The sequence below is a fragment of the Cricetulus griseus genome (genome assembly GCF_003668045.3).
Source record: "Cricetulus griseus strain 17A/GY chromosome 1 unlocalized genomic scaffold, alternate assembly CriGri-PICRH-1.0 chr1_1, whole genome shotgun sequence".
NCBI lineage: Eukaryota > Metazoa > Chordata > Mammalia > Rodentia > Cricetidae > Cricetulus > Cricetulus griseus.
In genome coordinates, this window is record NW_023276807.1 from 46296774 (window position 1) to 46307630 (window position 10857).

Below are 10857 nucleotides of genomic sequence, written 5' to 3' on the forward strand. Positions count from 1 at the left end.
GTCCAGACCTGTTACTCCTTCCTCCATTACATGGCAGGTTTTCAGGGTCTCTCCCTACCTACCTTTCCCAGAATTCTCCTAGTCCTGCCTATCTTTATGCTTCTACTGGCTATAAGCCAAAGAGCGTTTTATTCATCAACCAATAAGAGTGACATATATACAGCAGGACATCCCCCATCATAAATCTGTGTACATGTAGGCAGCAGTGAAAAAGAAGGCATACTGGAGAACTATGGGTAAGAGAATTGTAGGAAAATTTGATGAAAACATGTTAATGTTATATGTATGTATGTATGTATGCAATTCTCAATGAAAAGGAGAAACTGATAAATAGCTTAAAACACTTGTTTCACTTTATGCAATAATTACTGTTGCCTTTCAGGAGTTTAAACTACAAAGAAGAAATTGTCTCATTGGTAATATTATGCTTAGAGTTTCTTTTTCGTATCCTTGATGTCAGTCATGGGGAGTTGGGGAAATGAAAGATCTCTACATTCAGAAACTCATTTTTAATCATCTGTCAAAGGCAGTGGTTGAATGGCAAGAATGAGAGAAATAATGACATTCAAGGGCTACAATCAGCATATCTAAAAACGTCACATTTTGCCAATTTTGTGAAAATTAAAAATAGAATATATTGAAGTATTTTTTAAAATGTAACTGAATGTACAATAGTTGATACAAGAGTCATCTCCAAGGGAAAGCTGAAAAGCAGTTCAAAGGAGATTTCTACTTAAGTCATACTACAGTGAGATGTGGAGGCATACATGATGTTTGCCTCTGAGCACAGGCTCTTTGGTCTCTGAGAAGAGGTGGTTACTATAATCATGAACTTAGGAAAAGAAAGTTTTACCTGTTTGTCTTGAAAATCACCTCATGACAAAATCTTATAATCTGTGGTTCCACTATGTCTTAGTGTTCTATTGCTGTGAAGTGACCACAGGACCCAACAACTCTTACAAAGGAAAGCGTTTAATTGGGGCTGGCTTACAGTTTCAGAAACTTAGTTCATTCTCATCCCGGGGGTAAGGGGGGGGCGGAGCATGGTGGCATGCAGATAGACATGGTGTTGGAAAGGTAGCTAAAAGATGTACATCTAGATCCATAGGCAGCAGGAAAAGAGAGACACTGTGTCTGGCTTGTGATTTTAAAAAACCTCAAAGCCCACCACTAGTGACACTCTTCCTCCAACAAGCCCACATCTAATCTTTTCAATAGTGTGACTCCCTGGTGACCAAGCATTTAAATCTGTGAATTTATGGGAGCCATTCTTATTCAAACCACCAGACACTGCTAATTCATCTTGATGAACCTCATGTTTTTCTCTAGGTGCAAGAACTTATATGTGAAGTGTTAACGGACACCATGACTTGTATTCATCCTCTGCTTTCTCCTTTCTTAGACTCTGAAGCTGCCCTTCTCCATTCTGTTCCTGAGTCACCACCCAGCAGGAGTCAGGGGCTTAGACCTGCTTTTAAACTGACTAAAGCTTACCTGCTTTTTTCTGCCTCTCACATTTCCACAATTTGCTTTAGAACTATAGATTGAGTTTCTGGAAGGAGACCCTGAAAAACAATTTAGGAACACAAGATCCTTAGTAGGGATCAATATCAGTCAAAGAAAGCAGAAGCAAGCAGGATTAGGAAGACAAATTATAGAGCAGATCAGACACTTCTCACCTATAAGCATCATCTGTGAAAACAATTGCATTTGATTTAGATGACTTCTTGCCTTTAACCAAATGACAGGGAGGACCTTATCTTAGCTGAGGCAGCTTCCTTTATAGACTAACAACTACATCCTGTCTAATGATTCCATTGCCAAGGTGGGTAACATCTATGTTCATACCTTGACTATATTATTTACACATGCACACACATACACTTACAACACTTAGTGTAGTGCTGACCAACAATAATACTGACCAACAATAATAGTAAGACATAAATAAATGATTATCTGGCTACTTTGACATACTAAATATTGTTGCCTAGTCCCTTTTTTCCCCCATGCCATAATCTCTTCACTTTCCTGATAATTAATTTTCCTGGTTCCTCTATATCTTCAGCCCTTTTGTGACTTGCTACATATTCTTTATTTCTCTTTTTATCTGTCCTTTCTCTGTTTACTAGAGTTTTCTTCAGCTCACCTCTTGCCTTCTGTGTTGGCTTCTCATATGGCAGTATGACCAAGGACAGGGACCTAGAGAATTAGAATGAAACGAAGAAGGAATATTGATACCAATTACTGGGAATCTTGGAAAGTGACTTCATTTTCAGCAACAATGTTGATAAAATTAGTGTAACATTCAAGTACAGATTAAAACTTACACAATGAAAAGAAATGAAACAGTTAAGATTTGCTTAAGAACTTTTCTGTATTTAAGAAAGAAAGAGAGGCCCAAGAGATGGCTTGTGGATAAAGACACTTGTTGCTAAGACTGACAACTTGAACTTGACCCACCCCCAGGTTCCACACAATTGAAGGAAAGTTCTGACTCCTACAAGATTTTCTTTTGATCTCCAAATGGCACCTGTGCACTATGCATGCATATGTGCACACACATAAGCAAGCAAATACATGTAAGACTAAAAATTATTTAAATTTTAGAGACATTAATGTTTAATAAATTTATATTGAACAACCTAATAAAGCCACATATGAAAGTTTTACACACCTGAAAAGGAGCTGAGGTATCTCCCAATTATGTCTCATATGCTTAACTCTTCTAAAATCTCTACAGTGTTTAAAACTGTAGTTTCATTTACTACTGAAGGAAATGCTCAGTTCACAGTACAGTCTCTCCAAGTCTTACCAGGGCAGTGGCAGTCGTCAAATGGTGATAACGTAAAACTTGCTTCGAGGCAAGAGTGATGGATCAAAGGTTACAAGCACTGGCTGCCCTGCCAAACACCCTAGTTTGTTTGGTTCCTAGTATTCACACAGTGGTTTATAACCATCACAAACTCCAGATTCTTTTGTGACCTCCATGGACACCAGACATACATTGTAGGACATGCAGTCTAAAACCAAACCTTAAAAGAAATAAACTACCTTTGTGGTGAAACTGACAGGAGTACTGAAGCACTGGTAAAAGGAGAGCATCTTTTAAAACATATTAATAGATGTGAAGTAACCAAGGAAAGGGAAAATAAAAGAAGCCAAAACTACATGTTGAATCAGGTAAAATATTATTTAGCTTTCTCTGAAGCCACATTTATGAGATCTTCATATGTAATTTTCTATATGTCTGTGTCATGATTTTTAATTATAGCATGAAATGGGCCATTACTTCTCATGTATCACTATTTGAAAGATACATTTTTTCTGAACTATAGAATGGTGCTCATTTCTGTGTCAACCTTTATGAAATAGTTTATTTCTAAATACTGTGATCATTATGTAGAAATATGGTTGACTTTAGCATTGTATTATTCACTTTTGTTGTTAGGGAAAAAATACCTTCAAAAATGATTTGAAGGAAGAAAGATTTGTTTACACTTACAGATTCAGAAGGTGTTAGTCCATGATCAGTAGGTTCTATGGTTCTGACATTGGTGAGTTTATGCAGTACTATGGAAAAAAATTATTCACGCATGGTGGCCAGAGAGCTAAGAGAGTGACAGGGAAAACCAGCAGGGCATAAATACCTCCTTGTGGGGATCATGGAGTTCTTCCTCCAGCTTAGTCACAGGTACTACTTTTCACCTCCTCAAAAATGTCATCAAATATAAATCTATTGAAGGTTTAATTCATTTATTAGGTTAGAGCCTTCAGGATACACTAACTTTTCCAAAGTTAATACCATGTAGCAATCAAGGACCAATATTTGAAGCTCTAGGGGATATTTCATATTCAAACTGTAATAGTCTATAGCAGGTTCTCCTAAGCATATGGCTACTTCATAATGTATTTGTTCCATCTTTAGGAGTCCCCAAAAGCTTAAGATTGTTCAGCATTCCTTTGGGAACTAAATCCAAAGTGTCTTGTGAGACTCAGTGCAGCCCTCAGCTAAGAGTCCTTGTGGAATGAAAAACAGTTCACAGACTTCAATACATTGCGATAGAGATTTCATTACAAATCCTAGGAATGTCACCGTAGAAAGAAGGGATAAAACCAAGACAAGAGCAAGCCCATCAGAGCAAACATTAAATTCTATAGCTGCATTTCTGGTATCTAGGACACATGGCTGTGTGCTCATAAGAGTTTGGGCCACTCTATCTGTATGGACTTCCTGGATGCAGTCCGCACGGCCTTTCTCTTAGTTGACTCTATAGCTATCTATATTTCACTTGCCAGAAACTTATAAACTTGGCATCTTTGACTTTCTGAAGTTCTTATTTTGTCTTTCTTCTTACCATCACATATTCACACATTGTTCTTGCATCCTCTCAGGGGCTACAGGAAGGGATCCCAGTCCTGGAACTTGTTGATCAACTTGTCAGGCTTTTCTCTGAAATTTGGGTACATAGTTATCACCTACCATGCTTGCCATTTCATATGCCTGCAAAATAAGTATCACCTAATAACAAGCTCTTCTGCTAACATAAGAAATGGGCAAGCACCTTTGGAATACGGCTGTCACAGCCCTTAGATGTCTAGATGGATGAACGCTGGGGAACACTTCTATAAATTATCTTGTGCTACTATGCCTTAGAGCTGAGTAACAAACTTTTAAATGAGATAAAACCCATGACACCTTCAAGTCTGCAAATAAGAGTTGGCTGCAAAGTTCAGTAACTCTTGAGATGCCTTCAGGGCATCTTTCTCACTCTTCTTTTGAGAATACCTGGGATTCATTGTGTTAACTCTAAAAACATCTTTTAGAACCCCATCCTTAATTGATTCTAACTTTATTGGTGCTCCCTTCCCGGGAAAAACTACATGATTTTCAAATTGTTTTTTTTCTCCTTTTTGATTCTGTCATTGCTACAGGCCTAGCTTAGAGCAGCCAATGATAACTATGCACCACCTGAATGCTTGTCTGTACGGAAATTCCCTCTGCTGTACCAGTTAGCCCATGATGTTTAAGTTCAGAGTTCCACAGGGTTTGACAAAAGCTCTTTATGGGAATATCAGGCACATGGCCTCAACTCTTATTCCCAATATAATCCATAAACCCACGTGAAGCCTTTATTTATTACCCATTTTCTGATCTCTGAGGCTCTCACCAGAATGTTCCAATAAGATCTGCCTACAGCACTGTAAGGGCTTAACTCATTGGCTTCTCCCAATTCTTCAAACCCTTCCTAAGGTTTCCTTCTGATGTCTACAGAGCCACACCACCATGAACAGTGGAAACAGCCCTGCTTCTTCAGTTCTACTTTTCTGTATTACTTTATTTTTATTTTTTTTGACAAAATATCTACTTGAGAACTTAAAAAGAGGGATTACTTATTTGGGCTAACAGTTTCAGTGGCTTCAGTCCTTGTTAACTTGATCCATGGCTCTGAGTCTATGGCGAAACAGATTATCCTCACAGAAATGTGCTCTGAGTGACTGATTTCTTTCAATTGAGACTTTCCTCCTACTTTTCATCCTTTCCCAGTATAGCCTCTATATTATGGGTTCATCCAAAAATTATTCCATTGGGTTGGTCAGATCCTCATCTCATCAGTTTGCTGAGAAACATATCATCTGACAACCAAATTCCCAACACATAAAGAAAAGATGGAGCTGCTGTTAGGAGCCAGGACTTTAGTTTCTGAGCTATCTGAACTTATAGTCTAGCATCTTGGTTTACCTGCTGTGAAATGTTTAATAAATTGCCTCAACTTTCCCTCTTTTATTTCTTCATCTGGAAGATTGAGACAATACTCCATGGATAGACTTATAAGGAATATATTGAGGACTATAGAAACTATTTTAAATTGTTTGTCATTAACAAACAGTGTCTATAGAAGATACTCAATACATGTTTACTGAGGGATGGATGGAATAATACATTTTATCAGGGTCTCAAAATATATAATACCATATTGAAGTAAATAGGAATTGCCTACCAACAGAGTATCAACGTAAATCAACCGGCTAAGTTAATAACATAAGCACAGACACAATGTTTTATAATCTTTATTCTTTCATGATACATGTTGATGTTTTATATGCTTCTGTTTTAAATCTTGCTTACAACAATGTTTTACCTTGTGGACAGGATGAGGTAAATGCTGAATGATCCCCTACAAGACTGCAAAACAAAATAAATACATTTTCTGCTCATATTATCTCTAAGGGCATTTCATGTGATTGTCTAAGTGTATTGTATTGCTACCCATTGAGGTTGTACTTTTCAAGATTTGATTTCTTTATTCTGCAGTTCTATGCATGTGGAAGAAATTGGGCCGGAAAGCCAGGAGATATCACGAGCAACCAGAATCCTCATTAATAATTTCACAGTGGGTACTTTCAAATTGCAAACAGAAAAAAGTCTCTTGTGCTTTTACAAGTGAGAGGCACCACACATAACTCTTCTAATAGCAGGAGTCTGCAATGAAAAGTCATCCCTTTCAGGTAGTGACAAGATTATAAAAGGATTACAGCTTGATTTATTTCTTCATGTTCCAAGTTACTAATTAGCAATTTCAGTTTCTGGCCTTCCCATCTTATGTTTTAGTTTCCAACCAAATAAAAGAAAGAGACATTGGGTGCTGCCAAAATAGAAATAAAGATTTTACTCTCATTCCTTTTCATGTGTAATAATACAAGAAAGAGAATGCCACTGGGCGCTGTAAATCCGCATCCTGCTATAAACACAAGCTCAGCCTCCACTGTGACTGTCAGCTCCCAGCACCATAGATTTGAAGGATGCTGAATTATACGCTTCGTGCCAAAGCATGCAGCTACTCAAGAGGTTTTAGGTGTCGGGGAAGCTCTATATTGAAAGTGTCTGTTTCCTTCCAAGTGCTACAGATAAAAATTTTGGATAAAAGCCTTGCCCTAATATCTCCTACTGAACACAGAACCTGTCTGAGGGAAATTACCATATGAATTAAGTCTCCCAACAGGTGGAGCCAGCAACTCCAGAATTCTTAGAACTGAAGAGACAACTCTGCCTCTCCCCTTTGGTTACCAAAGACTGGGTGCCTGGAAGGTACTTTTTGTTCAGTTATACCTCCTTTCCTCACTTATTGCTTGAGTTCCCAGTGCTAGAAATAATTTATAAGAGAGCCTAAACTGGCCATTTAGTAGAATAGTTTGTTAGAATAATTAAAATGCATACATTGCTATCCCTTCCATATTTCCTCAATATTCAAGTGTTCTCAGCTTCCATTCATGTAAGACGTAGACCATATCAGGGAATGAGACTTTCTCCTACCCTTCTTTAAACCCCTGGTTTAATTCACTATCTAAATCTATTGAGATAATCTTGCAATATAACTTATTGTCATTGGCAAAACCAAAGATAAAGCCCTATAGATTCTCCTAAGCTTTCCCTGGATTACACTTGTTGAAACATAGACATTCATCTAAAGTGCCATTCATGATGACAGCCTGCACAAGGAGAATGGTCTCATTGGAAGTTGGACTCGGTATGTTAGTACCTCCTCTTATTTTGACAGTCTTGCCATATAAAAAGCAATTAGATTTTTCCAAGGCCTTACTATTTATGGGCCCATGATGGCACTTAAAGTTCACGCCCTCCATAAAGTATTCTGTAAGACACTTTATTCTACATTTTTCCCTCTAAACAATGCCAGGTTTGCTCTTTTATAATTTGTAGTGCTCACCTTTAAAAAACATTCCGAAACATTATCTGTGAGTTACTTAATAAGGGCCTGAGCTCTAACTTATCTGAATTAACAGATTTTAACTCACTCTTCAAATAAAGAGAAAACAAATGAGCAGAATGACATAAGGAACAGGATCTGCCTAGTGCTACAAATGCACAATTCTGCCTAGTGTTGGTTCTGGGAATAGGTAAAGATGATCCTGCAAAGATCACAGGCACATAGGTCTCTTCTGAGTTTTACCTGCTCACCTTGTCTCTCTTTGCCTCACCTGAATCACCTGTTTACATTTCTAGGTTTGAGCCTGAGAATAGTACTGATGCAATCAAGAATTTTCAGTTACTTTTTATAGTCTATTATTATAATCCTCAAAAGCATATCTATTACTTTCAAGGGTCTTTAAGGTTAGACTCAATCTTTAATACTAAACATCCTTTCTAATTACATCACTTGGAAATTGATATTTCTATATTCGGGATATTGATATCTTCTCTCCTCCTGTCTCCTAGTATGTTCACAATTATGACTATGGATTTGCTTTTATGGATTTCCCAATAATTCTCTTACCTCTATATTAATAATCTCTGCATTCTTCAACATGACCTCACTAATATCTTCAGTATAATATTTTCTGCAATGTAATGTAGTATAAAGGGTAATGTCTTCTGTAATGGCTCACAATCACTTTCCTTCAGAGGTTTTCATATATCAAGCATTTACTACTTCAGCTAATGTACTTTTATATAAATATATTATATTGCCTCATCCCCTATAGCAATATTATCTTATAGTAGTAGCATTTAATTTGATTGTTTTGTGATGAATTTCATCATCAATTCAGTTATAACTAACACACACCTTATATTCTTCTAATATTCAGCAATACTTAGCACATAGTTAAGCTGACCATTCAGTATTCAGTAGGTACTCAGCAAAGAGTTCTGGCCAGCTCCAGTAATTTTGTATAATTAATTATATGACAAGATTCCTCTCATTAATCATTACTTCAAGGGTTGGTTGGAATCTCTTGACATATATATATTTATTGACATATATGTATGTCAATAAATATATCATATTTATTTATTTTTGTATGTGTGAACATGGACCAGGGCATGCAAGTAGATGCCAGAAGCCAAGCCAAGGTAATTTGTTTTTCCTTCTTCCATGACATGGGTACCGGAGATCAAATTTAGATCTTCAGTCTTTGTGGCAAGTGCCTTTACATGCTGAGCCACTCAACAGCCATTTGAATATTTGGTGTTTCAAGGGAAAGTGTTTTTAGATAAGGCAACTCTTTGGATAATTAAAACAGATGAACCAAAATGGTTGATAGTACATGATTATTTCACAGGAACATTAATGTATATTTTTGGTTTGACTCTTAGTCCAAATAAGTAATGAAGACTTGAACATGCTCCAAATAAGTAATGTGGACTTGAGCAAGATAATCTTTGAAAGAACATAAACATCAATCTTCAGAAAGAACATGAACTGATTTATAATTAGATACATATTTATTGTCAATGTATCATATAATAGAATTTAAATATTCAGTATTTAGATTTGTGTCTTTTGTGGAAAACTGCAGCCTCTTTATTTCCACCAATGGCTGATCTAGTCAGATTTCATTAGTTTCCTGTGAAGAATAAAATAGTAAAAAAATAAAATACAGTATTGATTCACTTGGATAATTTGTGTCTTCCTCTATGTAGAAAAAAGGTTTTGTTATTGTTTTTATTGTGAAAATTAGTATTAATACCATAGCCATTCTAACAATCTACAAAGTCCAGCATTGAGTTCTCAATTAAGTTCTTAATTTCTTAATATTAATAAGTGAAATGTGTTGCTTCTATAGTGTACTAAGTGACATCATGCAATATACTTTAGGTGAAGTCCCAAGGTACAGGTAAAATGCACAGTGTTATAATATATGGATGTTATAACACAAACTCCTTCCATGTAGAGGCACTGCTCTAAGAACTTTGTGGGTGCTGATTTCAGTTAGTCCTACCAATTTTATAGTAGTAGGGATTCTTAACATGAGAAACTGAGACACAGTGGCTAAATTAGTTATTCAGTGTCATAACAAATGGCAAATTTAGACTTTAGACCCAAGGCAACTCGTTCCAAGTCTGTGCTCTACTCCACTGTATTGCCCCAGCACAATATGCTGCCATGAAATGTTGATGGCTAATATCAAATAACAAAAAGATATCTTGCATCAGCATTTATAAGCTACCTTGATTTACTCCAACCACAAAAAAATGCTGATTAAAAATATTCCATTTTCTATGTCTAAAATCCATATATGAGTGATTACATACCATGTTTGTCTTTTTGTGACTGGGTTACCTCGCTCAGAATGGTTTCTTCTAGTTCAATCAATTTGCCTGCAAATTTCAATATTATATTGGTTTTTTTTTCCACTGAGTAGTACTCCATTGTGTAAATATACCACATTTTCTCTATCCATTCTTCAGTAGAGGGGCACCTAGGTTGCTTCCAGGTTCTGGCTATTACAAATATTGCTGCTATGACATCGTTGAGCAGATGTCCTTGTTGTATGAATGTGTTTTTTTTTGGGGGGGGTATATGCCTAAGAGTAGAATTGCTGGATCTTGTGGTAGACTGATTCCCATTTTCCTGAGGAAGTGCCATAATGATTTCCAAAGTGGCTTTACTAGTTGGCACTCCCACCAGCAGTGGAGAACTGTTCCCCTTTCTCTACTTCCTCTCCAGCAAAATCTGTCATTGGTGTTTTTGATTTTAGCCATTCTGAATGGATTACCAGCCTATAATCCATACTGCCAGAGAAGCTAGGAAACAAGGAGGACTCTAAGAGAGACATACATGTCCTCCGCAGAAGGGGAAAGGGACAAGATCTCCTGAGAATATTGGGAGCATGGGGGGAAGGGGAGCTAGGAGAATGAGAAAGAGAGGAGAGGAGGGGTGAGGAGGACATGAGGGAGTAGAAAGGTTGAGTTGGGGGAAGCATAGAGGAGAGCAAGATAAAAAATATCATAACAGAGGGAGCCATCATAGATTTAAAGAGAAATCAGGCACTAGGGAAATTTCCGAAGATCTACAAGGATGACACCAACTAACAATCTAAGCAACAGAGGAGAGG